The 19,227-nt window shown below is 47.4% G+C and overlaps 22 non-coding genes across 22 annotated transcripts; all 22 read left to right on the top strand.

Moving 5' to 3' along the window:
- Positions 1-351: 351 nt before the first annotated feature.
- On the top strand, positions 352-433 carry trnas-gcu (transfer RNA serine (anticodon GCU)). Its single transcript has one exon. It is a non-coding gene; the product is annotated as a tRNA-Ser (tRNA).
- A 226-nt stretch (positions 434-659) lies between these two features.
- Positions 660-741, top strand: trnas-gcu (transfer RNA serine (anticodon GCU)). Its single transcript has one exon. It is a non-coding gene; the product is annotated as a tRNA-Ser (tRNA).
- Positions 742-967: 226 nt separating this feature from the next.
- trnac-gca (transfer RNA cysteine (anticodon GCA)) lies at positions 968-1,049 on the top strand. The gene has a single exon. It is a non-coding gene; the product is annotated as a tRNA-Cys (tRNA).
- Positions 1,050-1,275: 226 nt separating this feature from the next.
- Positions 1,276-1,357, top strand: trnas-gcu (transfer RNA serine (anticodon GCU)). Its single transcript has one exon. It is a non-coding gene; the product is annotated as a tRNA-Ser (tRNA).
- Positions 1,358-1,898: 541 nt separating this feature from the next.
- On the top strand, positions 1,899-1,980 carry trnas-gcu (transfer RNA serine (anticodon GCU)). The gene has a single exon. It is a non-coding gene; the product is annotated as a tRNA-Ser (tRNA).
- A 226-nt stretch (positions 1,981-2,206) lies between these two features.
- trnas-gcu (transfer RNA serine (anticodon GCU)) lies at positions 2,207-2,288 on the top strand. The gene has a single exon. It is a non-coding gene; the product is annotated as a tRNA-Ser (tRNA).
- A 226-nt stretch (positions 2,289-2,514) lies between these two features.
- Positions 2,515-2,596, top strand: trnas-gcu (transfer RNA serine (anticodon GCU)). The gene has a single exon. It is a non-coding gene; the product is annotated as a tRNA-Ser (tRNA).
- A 226-nt stretch (positions 2,597-2,822) lies between these two features.
- trnas-gcu (transfer RNA serine (anticodon GCU)) lies at positions 2,823-2,904 on the top strand. The gene has a single exon. It is a non-coding gene; the product is annotated as a tRNA-Ser (tRNA).
- A 1,164-nt stretch (positions 2,905-4,068) lies between these two features.
- trnas-gcu (transfer RNA serine (anticodon GCU)) lies at positions 4,069-4,150 on the top strand. The gene has a single exon. It is a non-coding gene; the product is annotated as a tRNA-Ser (tRNA).
- Positions 4,151-4,691: 541 nt separating this feature from the next.
- On the top strand, positions 4,692-4,773 carry trnas-gcu (transfer RNA serine (anticodon GCU)). The gene has a single exon. It is a non-coding gene; the product is annotated as a tRNA-Ser (tRNA).
- A 226-nt stretch (positions 4,774-4,999) lies between these two features.
- Positions 5,000-5,081, top strand: trnas-gcu (transfer RNA serine (anticodon GCU)). Its single transcript has one exon. It is a non-coding gene; the product is annotated as a tRNA-Ser (tRNA).
- Positions 5,082-5,306: 225 nt separating this feature from the next.
- Positions 5,307-5,388, top strand: trnas-gcu (transfer RNA serine (anticodon GCU)). The gene has a single exon. It is a non-coding gene; the product is annotated as a tRNA-Ser (tRNA).
- Positions 5,389-6,544: 1,156 nt separating this feature from the next.
- Positions 6,545-6,626, top strand: trnac-gca (transfer RNA cysteine (anticodon GCA)). Its single transcript has one exon. It is a non-coding gene; the product is annotated as a tRNA-Cys (tRNA).
- An 849-nt stretch (positions 6,627-7,475) lies between these two features.
- Positions 7,476-7,557, top strand: trnas-gcu (transfer RNA serine (anticodon GCU)). Its single transcript has one exon. It is a non-coding gene; the product is annotated as a tRNA-Ser (tRNA).
- Positions 7,558-8,098: 541 nt separating this feature from the next.
- On the top strand, positions 8,099-8,180 carry trnas-gcu (transfer RNA serine (anticodon GCU)). The gene has a single exon. It is a non-coding gene; the product is annotated as a tRNA-Ser (tRNA).
- Positions 8,181-8,406: 226 nt separating this feature from the next.
- Positions 8,407-8,488, top strand: trnas-gcu (transfer RNA serine (anticodon GCU)). Its single transcript has one exon. It is a non-coding gene; the product is annotated as a tRNA-Ser (tRNA).
- A 225-nt stretch (positions 8,489-8,713) lies between these two features.
- Positions 8,714-8,795, top strand: trnas-gcu (transfer RNA serine (anticodon GCU)). Its single transcript has one exon. It is a non-coding gene; the product is annotated as a tRNA-Ser (tRNA).
- A 1,156-nt stretch (positions 8,796-9,951) lies between these two features.
- Positions 9,952-10,033, top strand: trnac-gca (transfer RNA cysteine (anticodon GCA)). Its single transcript has one exon. It is a non-coding gene; the product is annotated as a tRNA-Cys (tRNA).
- A 2,088-nt stretch (positions 10,034-12,121) lies between these two features.
- On the top strand, positions 12,122-12,203 carry trnas-gcu (transfer RNA serine (anticodon GCU)). Its single transcript has one exon. It is a non-coding gene; the product is annotated as a tRNA-Ser (tRNA).
- A 226-nt stretch (positions 12,204-12,429) lies between these two features.
- trnac-gca (transfer RNA cysteine (anticodon GCA)) lies at positions 12,430-12,511 on the top strand. The gene has a single exon. It is a non-coding gene; the product is annotated as a tRNA-Cys (tRNA).
- A 1,157-nt stretch (positions 12,512-13,668) lies between these two features.
- trnas-gcu (transfer RNA serine (anticodon GCU)) lies at positions 13,669-13,750 on the top strand. The gene has a single exon. It is a non-coding gene; the product is annotated as a tRNA-Ser (tRNA).
- A 226-nt stretch (positions 13,751-13,976) lies between these two features.
- trnac-gca (transfer RNA cysteine (anticodon GCA)) lies at positions 13,977-14,058 on the top strand. Its single transcript has one exon. It is a non-coding gene; the product is annotated as a tRNA-Cys (tRNA).
- The last annotated feature ends 5,169 nt before the right edge of the window (positions 14,059-19,227 follow it).

The following is a 19,227-nucleotide window of genomic DNA, read 5'->3' on the forward strand; positions in this document are numbered from 1 at the left end:
AGGTTCTTTCACCACCGTGGGCCCAGTGCTGTATATGATGAGGTGGCCGAGTGGTTAAGGCGATGGACTGCTAATCCATTGTACTCTGCACGCGTGAGTTCGAATCTCAACTTTGTTGGCAAGTTATCGTCATGACATGTCCACCTTTGTCAATTAAAATTCTTCTGTCCCTCAACCCTTACTGCTCCTATTTAGTGCCCCCCTCCACCACTGCCTTTCCAGAAACTCTTTGATTCCTTCCTCAGCTCATGACTATATTCCTTTTCACAATTGTGCCTGTCGTCACCTGCTTGTCTCCATGTTTTGTGAAATGGAATGTTCTTTCACCACCGTGGGCCCAGTGCTGTAAATGACGAGGTGGCCGAGTGGTTAAGGCGATGGACTGCTAATCCATTGTGCTCTGCACGCGTGAGTTCGAATCTCATCCTCGTCGGCAAGTTATCTTTATGACATGTCCACCTTTGTCAATTGAAATTCTTCTGTCCCTTACTGCTCCTATTTAGTGCCCCCCTCCACCATTGCCTTTCCAGCAACTCTTTGATTCCTTCCTCAGCTCCTGACTATATTCCTTTTCACAATTGTGCCTGTCGTCACCTGCTTTTCTCCATGTTTTGTGAAATGGAATGTTCTTTCACCACCGTGGGCCCAGTGCTGTAAATGACGAGGTGGCCGAGTGGTTAAGGCGATGGACTGCTAATCCATTGTGCTCTGCACGCGTGAGTTCGAATCTCATCCTCGTCGGCAAGTTATCTTTATGACATGTCCACCTTTGTCAATTGAAATTCTTCTGTCCCTTACTGCTCCTATTTAGTGCCCCCCTCCACCATTGCCTTTCCAGCAACTCTTTGATTCCTTCCTCAGCTCCTGACTATATTCCTTTTCACAATTGTGCCTGTCGTCACCTGCTTTTCTCCATGTTTTGTGAAATGGAAGGTTCTTTCACCACCGTGGGCCCAGTGCTGCAAATGACGAGGTGGCAGAGTGGTAAAGGCAATGGACTGCAAATCAATTGTGCTCTGCACGCGTGAGTTCGAATCTCAACTTTGTTGGCAAGGTATCGTCATGACATGTCCACCTTTGTCAATTAAAATTCTTCTGTCCCTTACTGCTCCTATTTAGTGCCCCCCTCCACCACTGCCTTTCCAGAAACTCTTTGATTCCTTCCTCAGCTCCTGACTATATTCCTTTTCACAATTGTGCCTGTCGTCACCTGCTTTTCTCCATGTTTTGTGAAATGGAAGGTTCTTTCACCACCGTTGGCCCAGTGCTGTAAATGACGAGGTGGCCGAGTGGTTAAGGCGATGGACTGCTAATCCATTGTGCTCTGCACGCGTGAGTTCGAATCTCATCCTCGTCGGCAAGTTATCTTTATGACATGTCCACCTTTGTCAATTGAAATTCTTCTGTCCCTTACTGCTCCTATTTAGTGCCCCCCTCCACCACTGCCTTTCCAGCAACTCTTTGATTCCTTCCTCAGCTCCTGACTATATTCCTTTTCACAATTGTGCCTGTCGTCACCTGCTTTTCTCCATGTTTTGTGAAATGGAAGGTTCTTTCACCACCGTGGGCCCAGTGCTGTATATGATGAGGTGGCCGAGTGGTTAAGGCGATGGACTGCTAATCCATTGTGCTCTGCATGCGTGAGTCCGAATCTCATCCTCGTCGGCAAGTTATAGTCATGACATGTCCACCTTTGTCAATTGAAATTCTTCTGTCCCTCAACCCTTACTGCTCCTATTTAGTGCCCCCCTCCACCACTGCCTTTCCAGCAACTCTTTGATTCCTTCCTCAGCTCCTGACTATATTCCTTTTCACAATTGTGCCTGTCGTCACCTGCTTTTCTCCATGTTTTGTGAAATGGAAGGTTCTATCACCACCGTGGGCCCAGTGCTGTAAATGACGAGGTGGCCGAGTGGTTAAGGCGATGGACTGCTAATCCATTGTGCTCTGCACGCGTGAGTTCGAATCTCATCCTCGTCGGCAAGTTATCTTTATGACATGTCCACCTTTGTCAATTGAAATTCTTCTGTCCCTTACTGCTCCTATTTAGTGCCCCCCTCCACCATTGCCTTTCCAGCAACTCTTTGATTCCTTCCTCAGCTCCTGACTATATTCCTTTTCACAATTGTGCCTGTCGTCACCTGCTTTTCTCCATGTTTTGTGAAATGGAAGGTTCTTTCACCACCGTGGGCCCAGTGCTGTAAATGACGAGGTGGCCGAGTGGTTAAGGCGATGGACTGCTAATCCATTGTGCTCTGCACGCGTGAGTTCGAATCTCATCCTCGTCGGCAAGTTATAGTCATGACATGTCCACCATTGTCAATTGAAATTCTTCTGTCCCTTACTGCTCCTATTTAGTGCCCCCCTCCACCACTGCCTTTCCAGAAACTCTTTGATTCCTTCCTCAGCTCATGACTATATTCCTTTTCACAATTGTGCCTGTCGTCACCTGCTTGTCTCCATGTTTTGTGAAATGGAATGTTCTTTCACCACCGTGGGCCCAGTGCTGTAAATGACGAGGTGGCCGAGTGGTTAAGGCGATGGACTGCTAATCCATTGTGCTCTGCACGCGTGAGTTCGAATCTCATCCTCGTCGGCAAGTTATCTTTATGACATGTCCACCTTTGTCAATTAAAGTTCTTCTGTCCCTTACTGCTCCTATTTAGTGCCCCCCTCCACCACTGCCTTTCCAGAAACTCTTTGATTCCTTCCTCAGCTCCTGACTATATTCCTTTTCACAATTGTGCCTGTCGTCACCTGCTTTTCTCCATGTTTTGTGAAATGGAAGGTTCTTTCACCACCGTGGGCCCAGTGCTGTAAATGACGAGGTGGCCGAGTGGTTAAGGCGATGGACTGCTAATCCATTGTGCTCTGCACGCGTGAGTTCGAATCTCATCCTCGTCGGCAAGTTATCTTTATGACATGTCCACCTTTGTCAATTGAAATTCTTCTGTCCCTTACTGCTCCTATTTAGTGCCCCCCTCCACCACTGCCTTTCCAGCAACTCTTTGATTCCTTCCTCAGCTCCTGACTATATTCCTTTTCACAATTGTGCCTGTCGTCACCTGCTTTTCTCCATGTTTTGTGAAATGGAAGGTTCTTTCACCACCGTGGGCCCAGTGCTGTATATGATGAGGTGGCCGAGTGGTTAAGGCGATGGACTGCTAATCCATTGTACTCTGCACGCGTGAGTTCGAATCTCAACTTTGTTGGCAAGTTATCGTCATGACATGTCCACCTTTGTCAATTAAAATTCTTCTGTCCCTCAACCCTTACTGCTCCTATTTAGTGCCCCCCTCCACCACTGCCTTTCCAGAAACTCTTTGATTCCTTCCTCAGCTCATGACTATATTCCTTTTCACAATTGTGCCTGTCGTCACCTGCTTGTCTCCATGTTTTGTGAAATGGAATGTTCTTTCACCACCGTGGGCCCAGTGCTGTAAATGACGAGTTGGCCGAGTGGTTAAGGCGATGGACTGCTAATCCATTGTGCTCTGCACGCGTGAGTTCGAATCTCATCCTCGTCGGCAAGTTATCTTTATGACATGTCCACCTTTGTCAATTGAAATTCTTCTGTCCCTTACTGCTCCTATTTAGTGCCCCCCTCCACCACTGCCTTTCCAGCAACTCTTTGATTCCTTCCTCAGCTCCTGACTATATTCCTTTTCACAATTGTGCCTGTCGTCACCTGCTTTTCTCCATGTTTTGTGAAATGGAAGGTTCTTTCACCACGGTGGGCCCAGTGCTGTATATGATGAGGTGGCCGAGTGGTTAAGGCGATGGACTGCTAATCCATTGTACTCTGCACGCGTGAGTTCGAATCTCAACTTTGTTGGCAAGTTATCGTCATGACATGTCCACCTTTGTCAATTAAAATTCTTCTGTCCCTCAACCCTTACTGCTCCTATTTAGTGCCCCCCTCCACCACTGCCTTTCCAGAAACTCTTTGATTCCTTCCTCAGCTCATGACTATATTCCTTTTCACAATTGTGCCTGTCGTCACCTGCTTGTCTCCATGTTTTGTGAAATGGAATGTTCTTTCACCACCGTGGGCCCAGTGCTGTAAATGACGAGGTGGCCGAGTGGTTAAGGCGATGGACTGCTAATCCATTGTGCTCTGCACGCGTGAGTTCGAATCTCATCCTCGTCGGCAAGTTATCTTTATGACATGTCCACCTTTGTCAATTGAAATTCTTCTGTCCCTTACTGCTCCTATTTAGTGCCCCCCTCCACCACTGCCTTTCCAGCAACTCTTTGATTCCTTCCTCAGCTCCTGACTATATTCCTTTTCACAATTGTGCCTGTCGTCACCTGCTTTTCTCCATGTTTTGTGAAATGGAAGGTTCTTTCACCACCGTGGGCCCAGTGCTGTATATGATGAGGTGGCCGAGTGGTTAAGGCGATGGACTGCTAATCCATTGTACTCTGCACGCGTGAGTTCGAATCTCAACTTTGTTGGCAAGTTATCGTCATGACATGTCCACCTTTGTCAATTAAAATTCTTCTGTCCCTCAACCCTTACTGCTCCTATTTAGTGCCCCCCTCCACCACTGCCTTTCCAGAAACTCTTTGATTCCTTCCTCAGCTCATGACTATATTCCTTTTCACAATTGTGCCTGTCGTCACCTGCTTGTCTCCATGTTTTGTGAAATGGAATGTTCTTTCACCACCGTGGGCCCAGTGCTGTAAATGACGAGGTGGCCGAGTGGTTAAGGCGATGGACTGCTAATCCATTGTGCTCTGCACGCGTGAGTTCGAATCTCATCCTCGTCGGCAAGTTATCTTTATGACATGTCCACCTTTGTCAATTGAAATTCTTCTGTCCCTTACTGCTCCTATTTAGTGCCCCCCTCCACCACTGCCTTTCCAGCAACTCTTTGATTCCTTCCTCAGCTCCTGACTATATTCCTTTTCACAATTGTGCCTGTCGTCACCTGCTTTTCTCCATGTTTTGTGAAATGGAAGGTTCTTTCACCACCGTGGGCCCAGTGCTGAAAATGACGAGGTGGCCGAGTGGTTAAGGCGATGGACTGCTAATCCATTGTGCTCTGCACGCGTGAGTTTGAATCTCATCCTCGTCGGCAAGTTATCGTCATGACATGTCCACCTTTGTCAATTGAAATTCTCTGTCCCTTACTGCTCCTATTTAGTGCCCCCCTCCACCACTGCCTTTCCAGCAACTCTTTGATTCCTTCCTCAGCTCATGACTATATTCCTTTTCACAATTGTGCCTGTCGTCACCTGCTTTTCTCCATGTTTTGTGAAATGGAAGGTTCTTTCACCACCGTGGGCCCAGTGCTGAAAATGACGAGGTGGCCGAGTGGTTAAGGCGATGGACTGCTAATCCATTGTGCTCTGCACGCGTGAGTTTGAATCTCATCCTCGTCGGCAAGTTATCGTCATGACATGTCCACCTTTGTCAATTGAAATTCTCTGTCCCTTACTGCTCCTATTTAGTGCCCCCCTCCACCACTGCCTTTCCAGCAACTCTTTGATTCCTTCCTCAGCTCATGACTATATTCCTTTTCACAATTGTGCCTGTCGTCACCTGCTTTTCTCCATGTTTTGTGAAATGGAAGGTTCTTTCACCACCGTGGGCCCAGTGCTGTAAATGACGAGGTGGCCGAGTGGTTAAGGCGATGGACTGCTAATCCATTGTGCTCTGCACGCGTGAGTTAGAATCTCATCTTCGTCGGCAAGTTATCTTTATGACATGTCCACCTTTGTCAATTGAAATTCTTCTGTCCCTTACTGCTCCTATTTAGAGCCCCCCTCCACCACTGCCTTTCCAGCAACTCTTTGATTCCTTCCTCAGCTCCTGACTATATTCCTTTTCACAAATGTGCCTGTTGTCACCTGCTTTTCTCCATGTCTTGTGAAATGGAAGGTTCTTTCACCACCGTGGGCCCAGTGCTGCAAATGACGAGGTGGCCGAGTGGTTAAGGCAATGTACTGCTAATCCATTGTACTCTGCACGCGTGAGTTCGAATCTCAACTTTGTTGGCAAGTTATCGTCATGACATGTCCACCTTTGTCAATTAAAATTCTTCTGTCCCTCAACCCTTACTGCTCTTATTTAATGCCCCCCTCCACCACTGCCTTTCCAGAAACTCTTTGATTCCTTCCTCAGCTCATGACTATATTCCTTTTCACAATTGTGCCTGTCGTCACCTGCTTGTCTCCATGTTTTGTGAAATGGAATGTTCTTTCACCACCGTGGGCCCAGTGCTGTAAATGACGAGGTGGCCGAGTGGTTAAGGCGATGGACTGCTAATCCATTGTGCTCTGCACGCGTGAGTTCGAATCTCATCCTCTTAGGCAAGTTATCTTTATGACATGTCCACCTTTGTTAATTGAAATTCTTCTGTCCCTTACTGCTCCTATTTAGAGCCCCCCTCCACCACTGCCTTTCCAGCAACTCTTTGATTCCTTCCTCAGCTCCTGACTATATTCCTTTTCACAATTGTGCCTGTCGTCACCTGCTTTTCTCCATGTTTTGTGAAATGGAAGGTTCTTTCACCACCGTGGGCCCAGTGCTGTAAAAGACGAGGTGGCAGAGTGGTAAAGGCAATGGACTGCAAATCCATTGTGCTCTGCACGCGTGAGTTCGAATCTCAACTTTGTTGGCAAGGTATCGTCATGACATGTCCACCTTTGTCAATTAAAATTCTTATGTCCCTTACTGCTCCTATTTAGTGCCCCCCTCCACCACTGCCTTTCCAGAAACTCTTTGATTCCTTCCTCAGCTCCTGACTATATTCCTTTTCACAATTGTGCATGTCGTCACCTGCTTTTCTCCATGTTTTGTGAAATGGAAGGTTCTTTCACCAGCGTTGGCCCAGTGCTGTAAATGACGAGGTGGCCGAGTGGTTAAGGCGATGGACTGCTAATCCATTGTGCTCTGCACGCGTGAGTACGAATCTCATCCTCGTCGGCAAGTTATCTTTATGACATGTCCACCTTTTTTAATTGAAATTCTTCTGTCCCTTACTGCTCCTATTTAGTGCCCCCCTCCACCACTGCCTTTCCAGCAACTCTTTGATTCCTTCCTCAGCTCCTGACTATATTCCTTTTCACAATTGTGCCTGTCGTCACCTGCTTTTCTCCATGTTTTGTGAAATGGAAGGTTCTTTCACCACCGTGGGCCCAGTGCTGTAAATGACGAGGTGGCCGAGTGCTTAAGGCGATGGACTGCTAATCCATTGTGCTCTGCACGCGTGACTTCGACTCTCATCCTTGTCGGCAAGTTATCGTCATGACATGTCCACCTTTGTCAATTAAAATTCTTCTGTCCCTCAACCCTTACTGCTCCTATTTAGTGCCCCCCTCCACCACTGCCTTTCCAGAAACTCTTTGATTCCTTCCTCAGCTCATGACTATATTCCTTTTCACAATTGTGCCTGTCGTCACCTGCTTGTCTCCATGTTTTGTGAAATGGAATGTTCTTTCACCACCGTGGGCCCAGTGCTGTAAATGACGAGGTGGCCGAGTGGTTAAGGCGATGGACTGCTAATCCATTGTGCTCTGCACGCGTGAGTTCGAATCTCATCCTCGTCGGCAAGTTATCTTTATGACATGTCCACCTTTGTCAATTGAAATTCTTCTGTCCCTTACTGCTCCTATTTAGTGCCCCCCTCCACCACTGCCTTTCCAGCAACTCTTTGATTCCTTCCTCAGCTCCTGACTATATTCCTTTTCACAATTGTGCCTGTCGTCACCTGCTTTTCTCCATGTTTTGTGAAATGGAAGGTTCTTTCACCACCGTGGGCCCAGTGCTGTATATGATGAGGTGGCCGAGTGGTTAAGGCGATGGACTGCTAATCCATTGTACTCTGCACGCGTGAGTTCGAATCTCAACTTTGTTGGCAAGTTATCGTCATGACATGTCCACCTTTGTCAATTAAAATTCTTCTGTCCCTCAACCCTTACTGCTCCTATTTAGTGCCCCCCTCCACCACTGCCTTTCCAGAAACTCTTTGATTCCTTCCTCAGCTCATGACTATATTCCTTTTCACAATTGTGCCTGTCGTCACCTGCTTGTCTCCATGTTTTGTGAAATGGAATGTTCTTTCACCACCGTGGGCCCAGTGCTGTAAATGACGAGGTGGCCGAGTGGTTAAGGCGATGGACTGCTAATCCATTGTGCTCTGCACGCGTGAGTTCGAATCTCATCCTCGTCGGCAAGTTATCTTTATGACATGTCCACCTTTGTCAATTGAAATTCTTCTGTCCCTTACTGCTCCTATTTAGTGCCCCCCTCCACCACTGCCTTTCCAGCAACTCTTTGATTCCTTCCTCAGCTCCTGACTATATTCCTTTTCACAATTGTGCCTGTCGTCACCTGCTTTTCTCCATGTTTTGTGAAATGGAAGGTTCTTTCACCACCGTGGGCCCAGTGCTGAAAATGACGAGGTGGCCGAGTGGTTAAGGCGATGGACTGCTAATCCATTGTGCTCTGCACGCGTGAGTTTGAATCTCATCCTCGTCGGCAAGTTATCGTCATGACATGTCCACCTTTGTCAATTGAAATTCTCTGTCCCTTACTGCTCCTATTTAGTGCCCCCCTCCACCACTGCCTTTCCAGCAACTCTTTGATTCCTTCCTCAGCTCATGACTATATTCCTTTTCACAATTGTGCCTGTCGTCACCTGCTTTTCTCCATGTTTTGTGAAATGGAAGGTTCTTTCACCACCGTGGGCCCAGTGCTGAAAATGACGAGGTGGCCGAGTGGTTAAGGCGATGGACTGCTAATCCATTGTGCTCTGCACGCGTGAGTTTGAATCTCATCCTCGTCGGCAAGTTATCGTCATGACATGTCCACCTTTGTCAATTGAAATTCTCTGTCCCTTACTGCTCCTATTTAGTGCCCCCCTCCACCACTGCCTTTCCAGCAACTCTTTGATTCCTTCCTCAGCTCATGACTATATTCCTTTTCACAATTGTGCCTGTCGTCACCTGCTTTTCTCCATGTTTTGTGAAATGGAAGGTTCTTTCACCACCGTGGGCCCAGTGCTGTAAATGACGAGGTGGCCGAGTGGTTAAGGCGATGGACTGCTAATCCATTGTGCTCTGCACGCGTGAGTTAGAATCTCATCTTCGTCGGCAAGTTATCTTTATGACATGTCCACCTTTGTCAATTGAAATTCTTCTGTCCCTTACTGCTCCTATTTAGAGCCCCCCTCCACCACTGCCTTTCCAGCAACTCTTTGATTCCTTCCTCAGCTCCTGACTATATTCCTTTTCACAAATGTGCCTGTTGTCACCTGCTTTTCTCCATGTCTTGTGAAATGGAAGGTTCTTTCACCACCGTGGGCCCAGTGCTGCAAATGACGAGGTGGCCGAGTGGTTAAGGCAATGTACTGCTAATCCATTGTACTCTGCACGCGTGAGTTCGAATCTCAACTTTGTTGGCAAGTTATCGTCATGACATGTCCACCTTTGTCAATTAAAATTCTTCTGTCCCTCAACCCTTACTGCTCTTATTTAATGCCCCCCTCCACCACTGCCTTTCCAGAAACTCTTTGATTCCTTCCTCAGCTCATGACTATATTCCTTTTCACAATTGTGCCTGTCGTCACCTGCTTGTCTCCATGTTTTGTGAAATGGAATGTTCTTTCACCACCGTGGGCCCAGTGCTGTAAATGACGAGGTGGCCGAGTGGTTAAGGCGATGGACTGCTAATCCATTGTGCTCTGCACGCGTGAGTTCGAATCTCATCCTCTTAGGCAAGTTATCTTTATGACATGTCCACCTTTGTTAATTGAAATTCTTCTGTCCCTTACTGCTCCTATTTAGAGCCCCCCTCCACCACTGCCTTTCCAGCAACTCTTTGATTCCTTCCTCAGCTCCTGACTATATTCCTTTTCACAATTGTGCCTGTCGTCACCTGCTTTTCTCCATGTTTTGTGAAATGGAAGGTTCTTTCACCACCGTGGGCCCAGTGCTGTAAAAGACGAGGTGGCAGAGTGGTAAAGGCAATGGACTGCAAATCCATTGTGCTCTGCACGCGTGAGTTCGAATCTCAACTTTGTTGGCAAGGTATCGTCATGACATGTCCACCTTTGTCAATTAAAATTCTTATGTCCCTTACTGCTCCTATTTAGTGCCCCCCTCCACCACTGCCTTTCCAGAAACTCTTTGATTCCTTCCTCAGCTCCTGACTATATTCCTTTTCACAATTGTGCATGTCGTCACCTGCTTTTCTCCATGTTTTGTGAAATGGAAGGTTCTTTCACCAGCGTTGGCCCAGTGCTGTAAATGACGAGGTGGCCGAGTGGTTAAGGCGATGGACTGCTAATCCATTGTGCTCTGCACGCGTGAGTACGAATCTCATCCTCGTCGGCAAGTTATCTTTATGACATGTCCACCTTTTTTAATTGAAATTCTTCTGTCCCTTACTGCTCCTATTTAGTGCCCCCCTCCACCACTGCCTTTCCAGCAACTCTTTGATTCCTTCCTCAGCTCCTGACTATATTCCTTTTCACAATTGTGCCTGTCGTCACCTGCTTTTCTCCATGTTTTGTGAAATGGAAGGTTCTTTCACCACCGTGGGCCCAGTGCTGTAAATGACGAGGTGGCCGAGTGCTTAAGGCGATGGACTGCTAATCCATTGTGCTCTGCACGCGTGACTTCGACTCTCATCCTTGTCGGCAAGTTATCGTCATGACATGTCCACCTTTGTCAATTGAAATTCTTCTGTCCCTCAACCCTTAATGCTCCTATTTAGTGCCCCCCTCCACCACTGCCTTTCCAGCAACTCTTTGATTCCTTCCTCAGCTCCTGACTATATTCCTTTTCACAATTGTGCCTGTCGTCACCTGCTTTTCTCCATGTTTTGTGAAATGGAAGGTTCTTTCACCACCGTGGGCCCAGTGCTGTAAATGACGAGGTGGCCGAGTGGTTAAGGCGATGGACTGCTAATCCATTGTGCTCTGCACGCGTGAGTTCGAATCTCATCCTCTTAGGCAAGTTATCTTTATGACATGTCCACCTTTGTCAATTGAAATTATTCTGTCCCTTAATGCTCCTATTTAGTGCCCCCCTCCACCACTGCCTTTCCAGCAACTCTTTGATTCCTTCCTCAGCTCCTGACTATATTCCTTTTCACAATTGTGCCTGTCGTCAACTGCTTTTCTCCATGTTTTGTGAAATGGAAGGTTCTTTCACCACCGTGGGACCAGTGCTGTAAATGACGAGGTGGCCGAGTGGTAAAGGCAATGGACTGCTAATCCATTGTGCTCTGCACGCGTGAGTTCGAATCTCAACTTCGTTGGCAAGTTATCGTCATGACATGTCCACCTTTGTCAATTAAAATTCTTCTGTCCCTCAACCCTTACTGCTCCTATTTAGTGCCCCCCTCCACCACTGCCTTTCCAGAAACTCTTTGATTCCTTCCTCTGCTCATGACTATATTCCTTTTCACAATTGTGCCTGTCGTCACCTGCTTGTCTCCATGTTTGGTGAAATGGAAGGTTCTTTCACCACCGTGGGCCCAGTGCTGTAAATGACGAGGTGGCCGAGTGGTTAAGGCGATGGACTGCTAATCCATTGTGCTCTGCACGCGTGAGTTAGAATCTCATCCTCGTCGGCAAGTTATCTTTATGACATGTCCACCTTTGTCAATTGAAATTCTTCTGTCCCTTACAGCTCCTATTTAGTGCCCCCCTCCACCAGTGCCTTTCCAGCAACTCTTTGATTCCTTCCTCAGCTCATGACTATATTCCTTTTCACAATTGTGCCTGTCGTCACCTGCTTTTCTCCATGTTTTGTGAAATTGAAGGTTCTTTCACCACCGTGGGCCCAGTGCTGTAAATGACGAGGTGGCCGAGTGGTTAAGGCGATGGACTGCTAATCCATTGTGCTCTGCACGCGTGAGTTCGAATCTCATCCTCTTAGGCAAGTTATCTTTATGACATGTCCACCTTTGTCAATTGAAATTCTTCTGTCCCTTACTGCTCCTATTTAGAGCCCCCCTCCACCACTGCCTTTCCAGCAACTCTTTGATTCCTTCCTCAGCTCCTGACTATATTCCTTTTCACAATTGTGCCTGTCGTCACCTGCTTTTCTCCATGTTTTGTGAAATGGAAGGTTCTTTCACCACCGTGGGCCCAGTGCTGTGAATGACGAGGTGGCCGAGTGGTTAAGGCGATGGACTGCTAATCCATTGTGCTCTGCACGCGTGAGTTTGAATCTCATCCTCGTCGGCAAGTTATAGTCATGACATGTCCACCTTTGTTAATTGAAATTCTTCTGTCCCTTACTGCTCCTATTTAGAGCCCCCCTCCACCACTGCCTTTCCAGCAACTCTTTGATTCCTTCCTCAGCTCCTGACTATATTCCTTTTCACAATTGTGCCTGTCGTCACCTGCTTTTCTCCATGTTTTGTGAAATGGAAGGTTCTTTCACCACCGTGGGCCCAGTGCTGTAAAAGACGAGGTGGCAGAGTGGTAAAGGCAATGGACTGCAAATCCATTGTGCTCTGCACGCGTGAGTTCGAATCTCAACTTTGTTGGCAAGGTATCGTCATGACATGTCCACCTTTGTCAATTAAAATTCTTATGTCCCTTACTGCTCCTATTTAGTGCCCCCCTCCACCACTGCCTTTCCAGAAACTCTTTGATTCCTTCCTCAGCTCCTGACTATATTCCTTTTCACAATTGTGCATGTCGTCACCTGCTTTTCTCCATGTTTTGTGAAATGGAAGGTTCTTTCACCAGCGTTGGCCCAGTGCTGTAAATGACGAGGTGGCCGAGTGGTTAAGGCGATGGACTGCTAATCCATTGTGCTCTGCACGCGTGAGTACGAATCTCATCCTCGTCGGCAAGTTATCTTTATGACATGTCCACCTTTTTTAATTGAAATTCTTCTGTCCCTTACTGCTCCTATTTAGTGCCCCCCTCCACCACTGCCTTTCCAGCAACTCTTTGATTCCTTCCTCAGCTCCTGACTATATTCCTTTTCACAATTGTGCCTGTCGTCACCTGCTTTTCTCCATGTTTTGTGAAATGGAAGGTTCTTTCACCACCGTGGGCCCAGTGCTGTAAATGACGAGGTGGCCGAGTGCTTAAGGCGATGGACTGCTAATCCATTGTGCTCTGCACGCGTGACTTCGACTCTCATCCTTGTCGGCAAGTTATCGTCATGACATGTCCACCTTTGTCAATTGAAATTCTTCTGTCCCTCAACCCTTAATGCTCCTATTTAGTGCCCCCCTCCACCACTGCCTTTCCAGCAACTCTTTGATTCCTTCCTCAGCTCATGACTATATTCCTTTTCACAATTGTGCCTGTCGTCACCTGCTTTTCTCCATGTTTTGTGAAATTGAAGGTTCTTTCACCACCGTGGGCCCAGTGCTGTAAATGACGAGGTGGCCGAGTGGTTAAGGCGATGGACTGCTAATCCATTGTGCTCTGCACGCGTGAGTTCGAATCTCATCCTCTTAGGCAAGTTATCTTTATGACATGTCCACCTTTGTCAATTGAAATTCTTCTGTCCCTTACTGCTCCTATTTAGAGCCCCCCTCCACCACTGCCTTTCCAGCAACTCTTTGATTCCTTCCTCAGCTCCTGACTATATTCCTTTTCACAATTGTGCCTGTCGTCACCTGCTTTTCTCCATGTTTTGTGAAATGGAAGGTTCTTTCACCACCGTGGGCCCAGTGCTGTGAATGACGAGGTGGCCGAGTGGTTAAGGCGATGGACTGCTAATCCATTGTGCTCTGCACGCGTGAGTTTGAATCTCATCCTCGTCGGCAAGTTATAGTCATGACATGTCCACCTTTGTTAATTGAAATTCTTCTGTCCCTTACTGCTCCTATTTAGAGCCCCCCTCCACCACTGCCTTTCCAGCAACTCTTTGATTCCTTCCTCAGCTCCTGACTATATTCCTTTTCACAATTGTGCCTGTCGTCACCTGCTTTTCTCCATGTTTTGTGAAATGGAAGGTTCTTTCACCACCGTGGGCCCAGTGCTGTAAAAGACGAGGTGGCAGAGTGGTAAAGGCAATGGACTGCAAATCCATTGTGCTCTGCACGCGTGAGTTCGAATCTCAACTTTGTTGGCAAGGTATCGTCATGACATGTCCACCTTTGTCAATTAAAATTCTTATGTCCCTTACTGCTCCTATTTAGTGCCCCCCTCCACCACTGCCTTTCCAGAAACTCTTTGATTCCTTCCTCAGCTCCTGACTATATTCCTTTTCACAATTGTGCATGTCGTCACCTGCTTTTCTCCATGTTTTGTGAAATGGAAGGTTCTTTCACCAGCGTTGGCCCAGTGCTGTAAATGACGAGGTGGCCGAGTGGTTAAGGCGATGGACTGCTAATCCATTGTGCTCTGCACGCGTGAGTACGAATCTCATCCTCGTCGGCAAGTTATCTTTATGACATGTCCACCTTTTTTAATTGAAATTCTTCTGTCCCTTACTGCTCCTATTTAGTGCCCCCCTCCACCACTGCCTTTCCAGCAACTCTTTGATTCCTTCCTCAGCTCCTGACTATATTCCTTTTCACAATTGTGCCTGTCGTCACCTGCTTTTCTCCATGTTTTGTGAAATGGAAGGTTCTTTCACCACCGTGGGCCCAGTGCTGTAAATGACGAGGTGGCCGAGTGCTTAAGGCGATGGACTGCTAATCCATTGTGCTCTGCACGCGTGACTTCGACTCTCATCCTTGTCGGCAAGTTATCGTCATGACATGTCCACCTTTGTCAATTGAAATTCTTCTGTCCCTCAACCCTTAATGCTCCTATTTAGTGCCCCCCTCCACCACTGCCTTTCCAGCAACTCTTTGATTCCTTCCTCTGCTCATGACTATATTCCTTTTCACAATTGTGCCTGTCGTCACCTGCTTGTCTCCATGTTTTGTGAAATGGAAGGTTCTTTCACCACCGTGGGCCCAGTGCTGTAAATGACGAGGTGGCCAAGTGGTTAAGGCGATGGACTGCTATTCCATTGTGCTCTGCACGTGTGAGTTCGACTCTCATCCTCGTCGGCAAGTTATCGTCATGACATGTCCACCTTTGTCAATTGAAATTCTTCTGTCCCTTACTGCTCCTATTTAGTGCCCCCCTCCACCACTGCCTTTCCAGCAACTCTTTGATTCCTTCCTCAGCTCCTGACTATATTCCTTTTCACAATTGTGCCTGTCGTCACCTGCTTTTCTCCATGTTTTGTGAAATGGAAGGTTCTTTCACCACCGTGGGCCCAGTGCTGTAAATGACGAGGTGGCCGAGTGGTTAAGGCGATGGACTGCTAATCCATTGTGCTCTGCACGCGTGACTTCGACTCTCATCCTCGTCGGCAAGTTATAGTCATGACATGTCCACCTTTGTCAATTGAAATTCTTCTGTCCCTTAATGCTCCTATTTAGTGCCCCCCTCCACCACTGCCTTTCCAGCAACTCTTTGATTCCTTCCTCAGCTCCTGACTATATTCCTTTTCACAATTGTGCCTGTCGTCACCTGCTTTTCTCCATGTTTTGTGAAATGGAAGGTTCTTTCACCACCGTGGGCCCAGTGCTGTAAATGACGAGGTGGCCGAGTGGTTAAGGCGATGGACTGCTAATCCATTGTGCTCTGCACGCGTGAGTTCGAATCTCATCCTCTTAGGCAAGTTATCTTTATGACATGTCCACCTTTGTCAATTGAAATTCTTCCGTCCCTTACTGCTCCTATTTAGTGCCCCCCTCCACCACTGCCTTTCCAGCAACTCTTTGATTCCTTCCTCAGCTCCTGACTATATTCCTTTTCACAATTGTGCCTGTCGTCACCTGCTTTTCTCCATGTTTTGTGAAATGGAAGGTTCTTTCACCACCGTGGGACCAGTGCTGTAAATGACGAGGTGGCCGAGTGGTAAAGGCAATGGACTGCTAATCCATTGTGCTCTGCACGCGTGAGTTCGAATCTCAACTTCGTTGGCAAGTTATCGTCATGACATGTCCACCTTTGTCAATTAAAATTCTTCTGTCCCTCAACCCTTACTGCTCCTATTTAGTGCCCCCCTCCACCACTGCCTTTCCAGAAACTCTTTGATTCCTTCCTCTGCTCATGACTATATTCCTTTTCACAATTGTGCCTGTCGTCACCTGCTTGTCTCCATGTTTTGTGAAATGGAAGGTTCTTTCACCACCGTGGGCCCAGTGCTGTAAATGACGAGGTGGCCAAGTGGTTAAGGCGATGGACTGCTAATCCATTGTGCTCTGCACGTGTGAGTTCGACTCTCATCCTCGTCGGCAAGTTATCGTCATGACATGTCCACCTTTGTCAATTGAAATTCTTCTGTCCCTTACTGCTCCTATTTAGTGCCCCCCTCCACCACTGCCTTTCCAGCAACTCTTTGATTCCTTCCTCAGCTCCTGACTATATTCCTTTTCACAATTGTGCCTGTCGTCACCTGCTTTTCTCCATGTTTTGTGAAATGGAAGGTTCTTTCACCACCGTGGGCCCAGTGCTGTAAATGACGAGGTGGCCGAGTGGTTAAGGCGATGGACTGCTAATCCATTGTGCTCTGCACGCGTGACTTCGACTCTCATCCTCGTCGGCAAGTTATAGTCATGACATGTCCACCTTTGTCAATTGAAATTCTTCTGTCCCTTAATGCTCCTATTTAGTGCCCCCCTCCACCACTGCCTTTCCAGCAACTCTTTGATTCCTTCCTCAGCTCCTGACTATATTCCTTTTCACAATTGTGCCTGTCGTCACCTGCTTTTCTCCATGTTTTGTGAAATGGAAGGTTCTTTCACCACCGTGGGCCCAGTGCTGTAAATGACGAGGTGGCCGAGTGGTTAAGGCGATGGACTGCTAATCCATTGTGCTCTGCACGCGTGAGTTCGAATCTCATCCTCTTAGGCAAGTTATCGTCATGACATGTCCACCTTTGTCAATTGAAATTCTTCTGTCCCTCAACCCTTACTGCTCCTATTTAGTGCCCCCCTCCACCACTGCCTTTCCAGAAACTCTTTGATTCCTTCCTCTGCTCATGACTATATTCCTTTTCACAATTGTGCCTGTCGTCACCTGCTTGTCTCCATGTTTTGTGAAATGGAAGGTTCTTTCACCACCGTGGGCCCAGTGCTGTAAATGACGAGGTGGCCAAGTGGTTAAGGCGATGGACTGCTAATCCATTGTGCTCTGCACGTGTGAGTTCGACTCTCATCCTCGTCGGCAAGTTATCGTCATGACATGTCCACCTTTGTCAATTGAAATTCTTCTGTCCCTTACTGCTCCTATTTAGTGCCCCCCTCCACCACTGCCTTTCCAGCAACTCTTTGATTCCTTCCTCAGCTCCTGACTATATTCCTTTTCACAATTGTGCCTGTCGTCACCTGCTTTTCTCCATGTTTTGTGTTTTCACCAGTTTGAGAGAGCATTTTCATGAGATGGCGTACTGGGCAAGGAACCTGGTCCCGGCCCCAAAAGCCTCAACAGCTCTGTTGCCATCCATGACGTCCACAAGTTTAGTCCTGGGGGTTTTTCAGTACACTGGCATTGGCCTCTTTTAGGTTGGTCAAGAACAAACACCTGGCCTACATTTTTAACAGGCCCTAGGAGAGGCTGAGTCGTAGGAAGGGTTTTGGTTTGTGTGTATGGTCCTGCTGAAAATAAATGTTTGGCATGTTATAAAAGTGTAAATCTAAACAATATTCACATTACTTATCATTCCTGTAGTTTCCTCCGAATTGTCACATTTGAGTTTCCGTGTCACAGAGACTTAGAGAGAGTATTTTCATGAGATGGCGTACTGGGCAAGGAACCTGGTCCCGGCCCCAAAAGCCTCAACAGCTCTGTTGCCATCCATGACGTCCACAAGTTCAGTCCTGGGGGTTTTTCAGCACACTGGCATTGGCCTCTTTTAGGTTGGTCAAGAACAAACACCTGGCCTACATTTTTAACAGGCCCTAGAGAGGCTGAGTCGTAGGAAGGGTTTGTGTGTATGGTCCTGCTGAAAATAAATGTTTGGCATGTTATAAAAGTGTAAATCTAAACAATATTCACATTACTTATCATTCCTGTAGTTTCCTCCGAATTGTCACATTTGAGTTTCCGTGTCACAGAGACTTAGAGAGAGTATTTTCATGAGATGGCGTACTGGGCAAGGAACCTGGTCCCGGCCCCAAAAGCCTCAACAGCTCTGTTGCCATCCATGACGTCCACAAGTTCAGTCCTGGGGGTTTTTCAGCACACTGGCATTGGCCTCTTTTAGGTTGGTCAAGAACAAACACCTGGCCTACATTTTTAACAGGCCCTAGGAGAGGCTGAGTCGTAGGAAGGGTTTGTGTGTATGGTCCTGCTGAAAATAAATGTTTGGCATGTTATAAAAGTGTAAATCTAAACAATATTCACATTACTTATCATTCCTGTAGTTTCCTCCGAATTGTCACATTTGAGTTTCCGTGTCACAGAGACTTAGAGAGAGCATTTTCATGAGATGGCGTACTGGGCTGGGAACCTGCTAGCGTCTTATAGTGAATGTTCTTGGACGGAGAGAATGTGCGGCAAACGTTTAGAGTGAGAGAAAGAATTTGTTCAGGCATGTTTTGCTTCCGCTGGCCCAATGCCGTTAAACCCGCGGCAAGGAGACTCTGTTACCAGAGCATTTCCTGGGAGATTGCACATTAAGGTTTAGGTCTGGCTCATCGGTGCGGAACACCGAGTCGGCGCCTTCTCACACCAGGTCACCTCATACGCAGGTTGTTTCGGGGGGCTCAAGCCTGGCTGGAGTAGCTGCACCGTTGGAGGTGCATAATGACCCGGTGGGTTTAGCTCAGGTTATCCCGTCGCCTCCCACCTAAATCATTGAACCACAACCAGAAGAGGCCATACACCCCCCGCCTCGCATAGGCAGCCCGGCCCTTTATGTGCAAAGCTCTTCACAAAGGTACCAGTCCGGTAGCATCCTAGGTTCGTATAGAGACTGACTCAGCCGGTAAGTGCCCGCCATCGGCTGGGTTGCCGAATGGTCAAACCTCCCTTGACTGAATCACGTCTCTTGAACCAGGATGCTGTTGAACCGGACCTTCATGAACTCTCGCTCCGTTCCGGAAAATAAGAATAGAATAGCTGAAAATGCAGAAAAGGAAAAGAGAGAGAGAGGTGTGTGTGTGTGTGCGTGTGTGGTGGTGATGCGTCAAATATAAAAGCTTCCGCTAGCCATTGTTTCAGAACGTTTTATCCAAAAGCACATTTATCTCTGAGCTAGCTGCTGCTAGCGTCTTATAGTGAATGTTCTTAG

This window comes from Osmerus eperlanus, chromosome 11 (assembly GCF_963692335.1).
Source record: "Osmerus eperlanus chromosome 11, fOsmEpe2.1, whole genome shotgun sequence".
Lineage (NCBI taxonomy): Eukaryota > Metazoa > Chordata > Actinopteri > Osmeriformes > Osmeridae > Osmerus > Osmerus eperlanus.